This window comes from Condylura cristata, unplaced genomic scaffold, assembly GCF_000260355.1.
Source record: "Condylura cristata isolate star-nosed mole 26May11 unplaced genomic scaffold, ConCri1.0 scaffold00002, whole genome shotgun sequence".
NCBI lineage: Eukaryota > Metazoa > Chordata > Mammalia > Eulipotyphla > Talpidae > Condylura > Condylura cristata.
This window is the reverse complement of record NW_004567103.1, coordinates 48626727-48638874: the sequence shown is the minus strand read 5'-3', so window position 1 is coordinate 48638874 and position 12148 is coordinate 48626727. Positions and strand designations below refer to the sequence as shown.

Genomic DNA, 12148 nt, shown 5'->3' with positions numbered 1-12148 from the left:
ACCAGTAGTATTTTATGTGTGAAGATGACTATATCGAGGAGGCGGAGGCGGCGGAGAAGTGATGCTGGCACCGGGCATCCGGGCAGCGGCAGCGGAGCAGCAGCATCTCCGGGACCCCGGCTGCAGCGTCCCTGTGGCCCGCGGGCCAGCCGAGCGACGGAAGACCACGCGCCCCACGGGTAAGGTCCGCCCGGCAGCTCCCGCGCGCCCCCGGGACCGCTCGTGTGGTCTTTGAGGGTTCCGAGGCTCGTGGCGTCCCGGACATCCGGACAAGGGTGTTGGGACCCGGACAGCGAGTCCAGTCGCGCGGCGAGGCTGATGTCCGCGCCGGTGCCACTCCTTGTGCGTTCTCCGCTCCGCACTGACACTTTGACAGCACACGGGGATGGCTTTGTGTGTGTGTGTGAGTGTGTGTGCCTTGTGTGTGTGTGCGTGTGTGTGTGTGTGTGTGTGTGTGTGTGTGTGTGGCGCGCGCGCGGTTCAGAGCACTTTGCAAGGAGCGAGATGGGTCCCTTGTCGCGTGAACCGACGTCCTTCAGGAATCCAGGCTGGGATGGAGTGAATAGGATGCTCTTGGCTCGGCAGGAGACAGAGCTCACAGAACACACGAAAAAGTCCTCCGTGGCTCGTACAGAGCCGGGCAAATTGAACTTTATTCCCTTAATGAAAAGAGGGAACTGTGGATCTTGTCAGCCAGGGACAGGAGCCTTCACTGACCTTCGCCAAGCCCCACTTGGAGCCGGGGACTTCGGCGGGGAGGGGTGAGGTGGGGAGGAAAGTAAAGGTTGCTCCGGCTAGTGAAGACTGGAAGAAAGAGAGAGAATAGCGAGTGCGACTAGTCTTGGGGAGAGGCGACTTTTTTGTTTCTGATGCCCCCCTTTTTTTTTTTTTTAAGAGGATCACTACACTTTTCGGGAGCGCAGAATTGGGGATGGAGAGAGTCCTACTTTGAGGGGCTGGGGAAAAGCGCTTCCGACCGTTGTGAGTGTGGGGCACCGGCGTGGGCGACTGGACTGTTCAGCCCAAGCTGGGCGGGGCTCGGGTGCGCGTCCAGGTGGAGCCGCAGCCACCGGAGTCGGGACCCGGCCTGGCGTGCGGGTGGGCTGCGCACTGCCGGTGGCTCCGCCCTCCGAGAAGTTCCGGCCCGCTGGGGTCCGGCCCGCTGGGCCACTGGAGTGTGTGTTTCGTGCTTCATCGAGTCTGACAAGGTTTACTATCCACTTTTTCCCCCGTGCCTTTCTCTTTTTTATTTTATAGTAAATTATTTTATTTTGTGAAGCCATTGGGAGTTCTATCCGCGTAGCAAACCTTCCCTCACAAGGTGGATTTAAAGCGCTGCTGCAAATGGATGATTGCCTGGCCAAGTAATAGCCTCAGAAGCTCAGTGCAGTGGTTGATTTCTCCATCCCTGTTCAGGACACATAAACTTAGCTCTTGGCGACTGCCTTGTATCTGGCCCGTTGTCTTTTGTAGGTGCCTTTGCTTGGGAAAGTTGTTGAAACACCTGGGCACTAACAAATTGTCCCCACCCTGATGCAGATTGAGAGAGGCTCTGTTCCTTTATAGAGACTGGGGAAATGGAGAGGGCAGCTCTCTGCCGCCTGCTAAAATCTGGTAAAATTAGAATTGGCTCAGGTCTGAGATCCGGATCTTGAACTGAGCCCAGCACTTTTTCTTGTTACGGAGTTCCTTGATCTCTTTCACTGGAGGAGTCTTTTGCCCCCAGATAACAACGCAACACAAATAAAACCCAAACCGCAGCAACTGCTTTGGTTAAACTCATTTCTCATTTGGTAAAATAGGGAAAATGAAAGTAAGACACTCAGTTGAAATACTGTAATGGATGGAGGGGGGGGGGGAAATCAGGAGGGAGCTGTCCAAAATGTCAGCATTTTCACCATTTTTAAAAATCGTGAAGATTTCTGTTTTCTCAGTTCAGCTGTGCAAATTATTCTGAAGCACGTGAACAACTTACTGATAAACCAGTAGTATTTTATGTGTGAAGATGACTATATATATATGCCAATTACTTAACTATAAAGGAAATTTTAGCATTATTTTAGTTGAACTTTGCATTTGGGTTAGTGGAAAATTGGTAGCAAGCCTTTTCTGCTTAGTGATCATTACATCTAGTTTAAAGCCTAATTTTCGGATGCAAATAGTGTAACCTGAGGTGTTTACATGTCATTCAAAATTTACCTGACTCCAGGTAATTCTTTTAATAAGGTTTTGTAACCTTCAGGATGTAATTCAGATTATAAAACCCTCTAAGCAGTTGATTTTAGTTTTGTATTTTATATATGGAATGCTATGAGCTGCAAAAACTTTTCTCTATGGGTTGATATGGGAGATATAGGATTAAACTGTTATGTATTATTCATTAATAATTTTAAAATATACTTAAATTAGAAACAAGATGACTAAAAATAGAACATTTAAGGAAAACTTTAATACTTATTAAGGAAGGGATTATTTCGACATTGTTATTAAGTAATGCCTTGTAAATTCACTACATTATGTATTGGGGTAAGTCACAGCTCTTTAAATGGAAACAGAATATTTAAGGTATTTGAGGGAACTTCTATTTGAGGAAGTTTTTTTTTTCAAATAATTAAATATAGCTTGAACTCCAACAAGACAAAATGTAATCAAGTGCAGAGAAATGTGTCAATGGTTGTGAATATTAGGTTAAAGTGTTAGTAAGTTTGACCAAAGCCACAATGATATAAGATGTGGTGGTGGTGAAGTGGGAGGCACAGGCTTATAGGAGGTTATGGATAGTGCTAGCCACTTAGTTTATACATACTATTCAAGTTCTACCAGTTCTGCAGATTCACTTCAGTTTTGATTTGTTTTTCTGCAGGGTAGCCCATGAACTCAGACTGCCATATTTTCTAGATGGATTTTAGTAATACAAATAAATGTCAGCTTGTCAAGACTCTAGGTCACTAAATTCACTTTTTGACCTATGCCAGGTTTTAACTTTAAAACTGCATAACTTTTCTAAAAAGATCATGTTTGCTATATATAGCAATGTCATAAATACCATGTTCATAAGAAATAAAATATTTGATTTGTCAGGTCATCATGATTAGAGTTGCTATTTTGTTAGGCAATACAGTGGAGTTTGCTTTATTTAGTAGTAGTTTATTTTCACTTAAAGATGAAATTTTTTCCCCAAAAAGTGACACTTAGGGAATTACGAACTTCAATCTGTTCAGTATCAGAAATTCTCTGTTGCTGTCTCTTCTCTCTTTCTCACATACATACACACACCCATGCACTCATTTACACATATACATATAGGACATGTTCTAAGGAGGAATGTAATCTCTACATTTGAAATAAATTGATCAGCCCATTCTGGATTGCCAATGTATTTCATAAGGCAACTGTTTACCTACTTTATAATCTATTATAAATTAATTATGATACTGGCTTATTCAAGTAGATTTCAAGAATTTGTATTGTCTATCTACTGTGTGGCAAATGCTGTCCTAGTTGCTTTATTTGACTACGTCAGGAAGAAAAAACCTAATGAAGCTTCTATTTTATTTAGGTAAAGTAAATAATGAAAAAAAAAGCATAATAAGTAAATAATATGTACTGACTGTTTATCTCCTAGCAACCTATTTTTTCTAACCCCCCCCCACTATGGCCCAATCTTTTATCTTATCATTTGTCCAATTAATATACACCTACCCACACACCCACATTAATGTACTCAAATTAATCTAAGAACTGGAAAGTAATCATGTTAACAACGTAACACTTGCTATTCCTCAAGCTATATATGTGATATACATAGCATAAGATGAGGGTTAAGACATGAGAGGGGGCCCTCCCTGGTGGCGCAGCGGGTTAAGCACTGCACTGAGAAGCTAAGGCCCCTTCCGCATGAGTTCAATTCCCGCCTGCTCCGGAGGCAACCACATGGCGCGGCAGACCTCTCCTGGCCCGCCGGCTGCTCCCCTCAGCAGTGTACTTCGTGGATCTGCCTGTTCTGCTCCCTTCTCTGTCTCTGGTGAATCCTCTCACCCTCCGCATCTCTGGCTTGTACCCCAGTTCTGTATGAATAAATAAATAAATCTTTAAAAAAAAAAGACATGAGAGGGATTCAAGATGAAGAAATAATGAAATAACAGGCTATATGTTGTTTAATAAGTATTTGAAATCAAATTATAATATTTTTCAGAACAACTAAATTTAAAAACATCACTTTACATATTTGTTTCAAATTAATATTTTGAAACAAAATATTATGACTATTCAAGGTCAAGTCTAAGAAATTTCATTTCAAGAAGATGATTGAATATATACTAGTCAGGAAGCATCCAAAAGCCTAGTGTTTATTATTCTGCTTTTTCCACCTAAGAGTGGCATATTTATGTGCCTCTGGGAATGTTGATCAAAAGCTAAGGGCTTGAGATCAAAGTTTCCCTAAGTGCATACATCAGAAAAAAGACTTATGGTATGATCTTCTAATAAGATGTCAAAACTCTTTAAAACATTTTTTTGAAAGATTTATTTATTCATACAGAACCGGGATACAGGCCAGAGATGTGGAGTGTGAGAGGATTCACCAGGGACAGAGTGGGGAGCAGAACAGGAAGATTGACGAAGTACACTGGTGAGGGGAACAGCGGGATGGTCAGGAGAGGTCTGCCACGCCATTTGGGTCATCTCTGGGGAAGGCAGGGGTTGAACTCATGCAGAAGTGGCTTAAGCTTCTTAGTGCTGTGCTTTAACCCGCTGAGCCACCAGTGAGGGCCAACTCTTTAAAAATTTTTAAGTAAATTTGCTTTAATTTAAAATCAATTTGGCTATTGAGTACTAACAGTTATATATAAAACCTTATGATATTTTCCTACATTCTATTCTCTAATGTATAAAACAGTATGTAATTATGATTCCAATTTCAATTTCTGTGTTTTCCATTTTATTATTTTATTCAGGGTCTTTAGTTTACATCTCAAAAGAATTTTTTAACCCTTATGATAAGAATGAAACCTAGCTTAGCTTTCTGAAAATGGTTTACGAATATTATTTTTATGTTAGAAGAAAGTTGAAATTGTACTTTGAAGAAGTCATACCACATAATGAATTGATATCAGCTTATTCCCCATTTCTAACATATCAGAATATTAGTGCAGGACACACAATGCTGAATGGATTTCCATAACTCAAGAGAAATATTTAAGATGGTTGTTATGCAATCCAGTTTTAATAGATAAGGAAAAGTCTTCTGATAATACCATCATACTATTTTTATTTATCCAGACTCAGGAATACATGCCACCCACTAATCTTTTACCTTTTTTTGCCTTGGATTTTCTCCTATCAGTTCCAAAATTTGGAAAAACACTTTTTAAAATGCACGGAGGCCAGGCTCTCCCTGGTGGTGCAGCAGGTCAAAGCTTAGCACTGCAAACTATAGGCAGCAGCTTCAGTGCAAGTTCCATCTCCTGCCCTGGAGGTGATCCAGACGGTGTGGCAGACCTCTCCTGACCTGCGCGCTGTCCCCCTTAGCAGTGTACTTAGTCAATCTGCCTGTTCTGCTCCCCACTCTGTCTCTGGTGAATTCGCTCACTGCTCCTGCCCCTCTGACCTGTACCCCATGTTTGTATGCATAAATAAATAAATCTTAAAAAAAAAAAAGCAAGGAGGCCAATGAGAGGTTTCCATAACTAGCTCATCAAGTTGGTTCTGACTGATTATAAAACTAGTAGATACAAGACCAGCAAGAAGCATCTGTGTGGAGGTGGGAAGAATTCAGGTCACTTGCCCAACTTCCCATAGACCCCTATAATGGGGAAGAACTTTAATCTAGGAAGTTGATTTTAGTTGCCCAAAGTCAGATGAAAGTATAGTCATGTTCAGAAATACTGTTTGTGGACTATTAAATATACTAGTGAGCCCCATAATAGTTGACCAGTAAATAACTCTACATTTTATAATATTGTAATGTCAATAAAAAAAAACATCTAAAATTTGTATGTATTTTAATACCTGATATAACATAGTGTTGCATTAATTTATGTTGCGCTCAATAAAATGATGCATTTAGAGATGTTGTCTAAGATTTCAAGGACTAGGAGGTAAGTTTGCATGTAAAATATTTGAGTATGATTAATATTTCTGTAGAACTCCTTTTAAATCTTTAGTAGAATCCTTAAACAAGATTTTTTTATATTTCCAGTGTTCTCAAAGTGATGGATAGGTGAACTCAAAGTCTCCAGGAAATACTGGGATTGTTCACCACCTTTTCCATTTTCCGATGTACTAGGATAAGGAAAAATGATTATGAAGAGATTAAGAGCTGTTGTTCCAAGTTAGCTGAAAACAAAAACAAAACAAACATCAGTCAGAGAGAAGGAACCTGCATAGATGGGAGATTTTAAGAGCAAGTACCTCTCTCAATACTCAAGAAAAAGAAAAAAGAAAAAACCCTCCAAATTTCTTAGAGTCCATCAGATCAAACATACACAATGATTTGAAGATACATTTACTTGTCCAAAATGTAGATTTGCAACTGAAAAGATGGTTTACAACTAATATATTGGACATTGTTCTGAATTAATCGAAGTTAGCATCTAGTGTGTGTTTGACTATGAAATGTTTTCATGACATGTTTATATGGCATCAATTCTTCATTGTACAACAAAATGTGTGGATGGCTTTCTCAGAGTTCTAACATTCAGTCAGAGACAACTGACAGTGGTAGAGGTTGACTATGTGCCACTAGTTATTAGTTTAAATGCTGCTAGACAAGAATTGCACAAATGTATGCAAATGCACTATGACTTTATGTCTAGGTCTGCAACAGCTTATGTCAGTCAAGTGCTCATTTAGTTCCACTAAAATCCATCACTTATTTAATTTCTAAGTGTGCAAAATAATGATGGCATCACTGATTGTTTGAATTCCAGTTAGGAGGAGATTAGAAGAATCGAATATACAAATGGAAAAAGTGCTATATTTTATAATAAACAATGAATGACTAACAAATTATGAATTTATCAATAAAGTTATTGTAGTTATTACATTGGCCTGCATACTTTAATTCAAAAAAAATTAAAGATAATCTGCAGATTCTAAGCACAAAATAGTCTGATCTGAAGTTTCTTGAAGACACATGCTTGAGATATGAAGTTGTACACCGCAAATTACATAATTATATAAATGATTGGGAAATCAATAAAATTTGAGAGGGAAGAAAATAAAATGTATTTTCATTTTATGATTCAAATAAAGAATTCTAAATCACAAGGAATAAAAATATATGTATTTATAGTTATATATATTATCTATTACCCTGCTAATTCTAATAGCTCATACTTAAATTGAGAAAATATGAACCATTTAAAGATGAACTGTAGATTGGCCCATTTATTTATTAATGCAAGTAAAGATTCTGTTAAATTAGTTTATAATAAGCCAGCAAACATAGGTGAATATTTGAAATAATTATTTTCCTCTTTGTTCTTACCTACAAGTAGACATTATAAGTTTCAAAGAAGAACAAAGAGAGCTAGTTGCAATTTCCCTAAAACAAACTCATGGTTACTATAATACATTGTCTAGCATAACTTTACTTTGCCATAGTGACAGAACTCTCTATACATCTATTGATGATCCTGTGAACTGTACTTGAACAAGTAATGCAATTATTTGGAAAAGAATAGAAGAGGAAAAAAAATTGCTTGACCACTAGATTCCTCTAATAGCCATTGCCTTCTTGTAGCTCATAGGTATGTGAACTTAGACCATTTTATTCCAAAGGTAGAATCATTTTGTTGTTATTGCCTCTGTTTAAGTTAACATATTTGTTTGAATGGATAATATACATGTTTCAAATAATCACAATAAAAGTTGTCCCTTCCCTATGCCTTTTCCATATACTCAATACTCATACTTTCTTTACCCAAATAGATAACTACTCTCATTAGTTTCTTGCTGTCTTTTCAGAGATTGCCTAGCAAATACAGTCATTAAACTTTCCCCCTCCCCAATTTTTATATGTATGACAGCATTTATGTACATGTTTTACTTCTTGCATTTTAAATTCAACAATCTTGGAGGACTAAGTTGATATTTAGATTTCCTCACTCATTTTTACATATTCCATGCAATTCCAAGGTATCACATTTATTGAAAATACCATACTTGATTTATTAATAGTACCCTCCTGATGAGCTGTAATATGTATATATTTTTTCAAATCTAGCTACCATAACCAATGATGTCATGAATAATCTTGTACAATTTGCATCACATGTGCTACTATTTATAGGTTCTAGAAGTAGATTTGCTGCATAAAAATGTTTTGTGTTTGTTTGCTCTGAAAATATGTGCATGTATTTATTTCCATATTGACTATCCTGCTTTCATTCTTTTAGTAATGCTGAGTAGAACTGGACCACACCCCTGCCCAGCTCTTTGTTTACTATCTGTATGCTTTGTGTGTACACAATTTATTGTGACTAATCTTTTCTGATGATCTTCCAACAGCTACTTAATCATCTTGATCACAAAGATAACAAGAATAGTATAGAATACTGAGGAATGCTAGGAACTTTTGTCATATTGTTCCTTCATTTCAGAATCTCCTTTCCCATCGCTGGTCTACTAGATTAAATAAATTATGTGAACAATATGAGGCCTTGTTATTAATCTACTAAATGACAATATTAAAAATAATCATGTCCCATGTTGGCAAAGATGCAGTGAATCTGGTGCTTTCAGAAACTGTTCATTGCAATTAAAATTGGCACAGACTCTTTGAAAAGCAAGTTGGCAGTATACAGGGGAAAAAACATAAAAATATTCATACTGTCTCCTCCATTAATATTCCTTTTGGGAATCTATCCTAAGGAAATAATACAAAATATAGAAAAGGTCATGTGTTTGAAGATGATGATGGATGTGTTATGTATAATAAAAAAATCAGTAACAACTCAAATGGCCATAATACACTTAGGCAAGTACATTTGAGGATAATATACAGCCATTAAAAGTAAATATGAGGATTATTACAGAACAAAGATGTAAAAGCTATGTTTCTTAGGGAAAATATAGTACAAAAGTATATACAAATCTTACTATAGCTAGACTAAACCTGCATATATAGCCACTGAAAATAGAAAATGTAGTAGTATAAAATGTAGTAGTATAAAATGGTGAGAAAATAGGTGATTCTTCCTTATCTTTTTATGTTCAGTTTTCTAGAATATTTGATGATGTTTTATTTTTTTAAATGAAGAAATACTAGATGTTCTCTTTAGTCATTAACAGTTTGCACTAAATAAGAGTAATAACTTCAGATGGTTCTTCCTTCTTTATCAGCATTCACTGATGTGAAAATTTTCAGTTTTTTTTTTTTTTTATATAGGTAAGTTCATCCTAGAGTTTGCAATGCAATGTGTGTTTCTTTCAGAAGTAAATTCTCCTTTCCTTCTGTGTATCAAAAGACAACCTAATTGCTGGATTTGCTGTCAGTCGTTTTCTTTGTGACAGATATTTTTTTTTTTTCTCTTTGGAAGAACAAAGTCAAATATTTGAGAGTCCTGAACCCAACTCTTGTCTATTTCCTGATCTTAATCTAACATTTTCCTCTATGCTCACTAAGTTCTTACTCTGATCTTTCTGAAACAGTTTAAAAAAGTCAGACTGAAGCTTACTTCCTTTTTAAATTCTAAACATTTTATTAAAGTATGTCCAGGGAATGTTGATAACATACACACGTTAGTAACAAATATATATGTATATGCATATACTTAGCCAGTAGAGTAACTTAGCCAGTAGATGGAAACTTAGTAAGACTGCCTGTCATGGTTACAAATGTTTAAGAAAAATCAGATAACTAGAATATGAGAAAAGTACTCCTTTTACATATGAGTTGACTTGTTAACTTCATGTGAAATAGGAAGGAACAGTGTGAAGTATAATTTTTTTCTCTCAATAGCTTTGCTCTTTGAAAAATGAATGTAGTGGCATTATCTCTCTTTATTAAAATGCATTTTATATCATAGACTATCTTATCTTTGCCCAGTTGATTATCACATTATCTTCAAAGTATTAAGCTTACAGTTAATTTCAAAGAGATTGTAAGGAGGAGTGTCATCTCACATTTGAAGTACTATGTTTTACAGTTCTATCTACTTGTCTTTCCTATCAAATGAACTGATTTTGAATTTCTCCATATCTAAAATGTTACTTTCTGAGAAGCCACCAATGAATACATGGATCATTTTGAAGTCTTGGTAGAAGACTTTCTAAAGGACTGGGTTAGCCCAATGCTCCTGCCCATGGTGTGCCAAGACATTCATCAGCTAGGTCAAATTTTAAAGAATAAACCTGCTTTACTCTTCCTCCTTCCTCTGTGCCCTTTAGGGGTATCCCTACAAAGTCATCCACCCCTTCCCTTTTCTTTTCCTTGTCAAAAATCAGATTATTTCATTCTCAGCTATGTAGTAGTCTTTATTAACATCAGTTGATAATTGTAACAGTTGTGAGTGTATTCATTAAAAATAGCTTCAGGGCCCTTCCTGGTGGTGCAGCAAGTTAAAGCACAGCACTAAGAAGCTAGAGCCACTTCAGCATGAGTTCAATCCCCGCCCTGGAGGTGATCTACATGGCATGGCAGACCTCTCCTGACCTGCCCGCTCCCCTCAGCAGTGTACTTTGTGGATCTGCCTGTTCTGCTCCCCACTCTGTCTCTGATGAATCCTCTCACCTTCACCCTGCCCCTGCACCGCTGGCTTGTATCCTAGTTCTGTATGTATAAATAAATAAATCTTAAAAAAAAAAAAAAAGCTTCAACAGTTTTTGATCATTAAAGACATGATCATTTAAAGTTGAATTTATAGGTAAATATTCAGTCCATGATTAAAAGTTAAAATATTGTTTAGTAAATGAGAATAATTTCTTTTATTAAAATTTCTGTTGAGAATAATAATGATAATGATAGTAAACAATTCTTGGTGAGAGGAGTGAATCATTTTATAAGAATTATGTAATTTAATACTTTTCAAAACATTAGGAGGTAGTTGTCATTAATATCTTCATTTTATAGATGTTGAAACAGAGAGAGCTATGTGTTAAGTAACATTTCTAATACTCAAAAATGAGATTTTGTTGGAGCCAAAATCCCAATACCTAAGGCTCAAACAAAAAGAATGCTTATTTATTTATTTTTTTTTTTGGTGTTCAGTGAATTTTCAGCTTACCCCCTTCTCTAAATAAACTCAATTTATGCATATATGTATATCTCTTTATAGTTCTCACTAAAAAGATTTCAAATGAATAGACACAGAGTAGTCAAATAACAGGAAAACCGTACCATCTTCCTTAAACATTAGCAGTGATTTCTCTCTATGTCCTTCATATCCCCCATCATATAATTTACTCTTCTGTTATTTCACATTTCACTTAATGCAAACCTAAAGTAACTGATGTTTTCAAATAAAAATTGAAAAACGTGAATAATTCTCTCCATATTTTCAGTTTAAAAAGGAAACAATTTGATGATTAACCAAAGTTTTTGGCGAGTGTAAAGGGGCTGTTGGAAATGGGAGTGAGGAGTTAAATACATTTCTACTGTTTATTTTTTAGCAACTAATTTAAGAAGTTATTTTTTTCTGTTTTTATTTGATGATGGAGAGTTGTCACCTTTACTTCTTTCTTTATAACTCAGATGTGAGAACTATATTATCCTATCAGTGATATGACAGATATTTATGATGATTGATCTTTTTCATCTATATGTAAAGTCCTAAAAAAAAAACAAAAAACAAAAAACCCAAAAGGCAATGATTTTAGTATCCTGAAACTTAATGACTAAATCCTGTTTGAAAAAGGAACTTTCTCAGCTATTTTAAAATCATTTTCATTTCATTATTTATTTATACCAGTAAGTTATCATTTAATACCAGTTGTCAAAGTAATTTACCTAACAGGAGCTGGCCTAATATCAAGGGGACAAAGAATCACAACCAACCATGAGGTTGTTTTATTACATTTCAGTTACTTTTTTTTTTTTTTTTAAGATTTATTTATTTGTACATACAGAGCTGGGGTACAGGCCAGAAGCTCAGGGGCGGCGAGAGGCTTCACCAGAGACAGAGCGGGAGCAGAACAGGCAGATCGA

General features: G+C 36.6%; 1 protein-coding gene across 1 annotated transcript in view; it reads left to right on the top strand.

Moving 5' to 3' along the window:
- The first annotated feature begins 40 nt into the window (after positions 1 to 40).
- Positions 41 to 12148, top strand: part of B3GALT1 (UDP-Gal:betaGlcNAc beta 1,3-galactosyltransferase, polypeptide 1) — a 469881-nt gene continuing 457773 nt past the window's right edge. Inside the window, exon 1 of the mRNA XM_012726495.1 lies at positions 41 to 179. The gene's annotated coding sequence lies outside the window, so the exon portion shown is untranslated. The remainder of the gene's footprint in view (positions 180 to 12148) is intronic.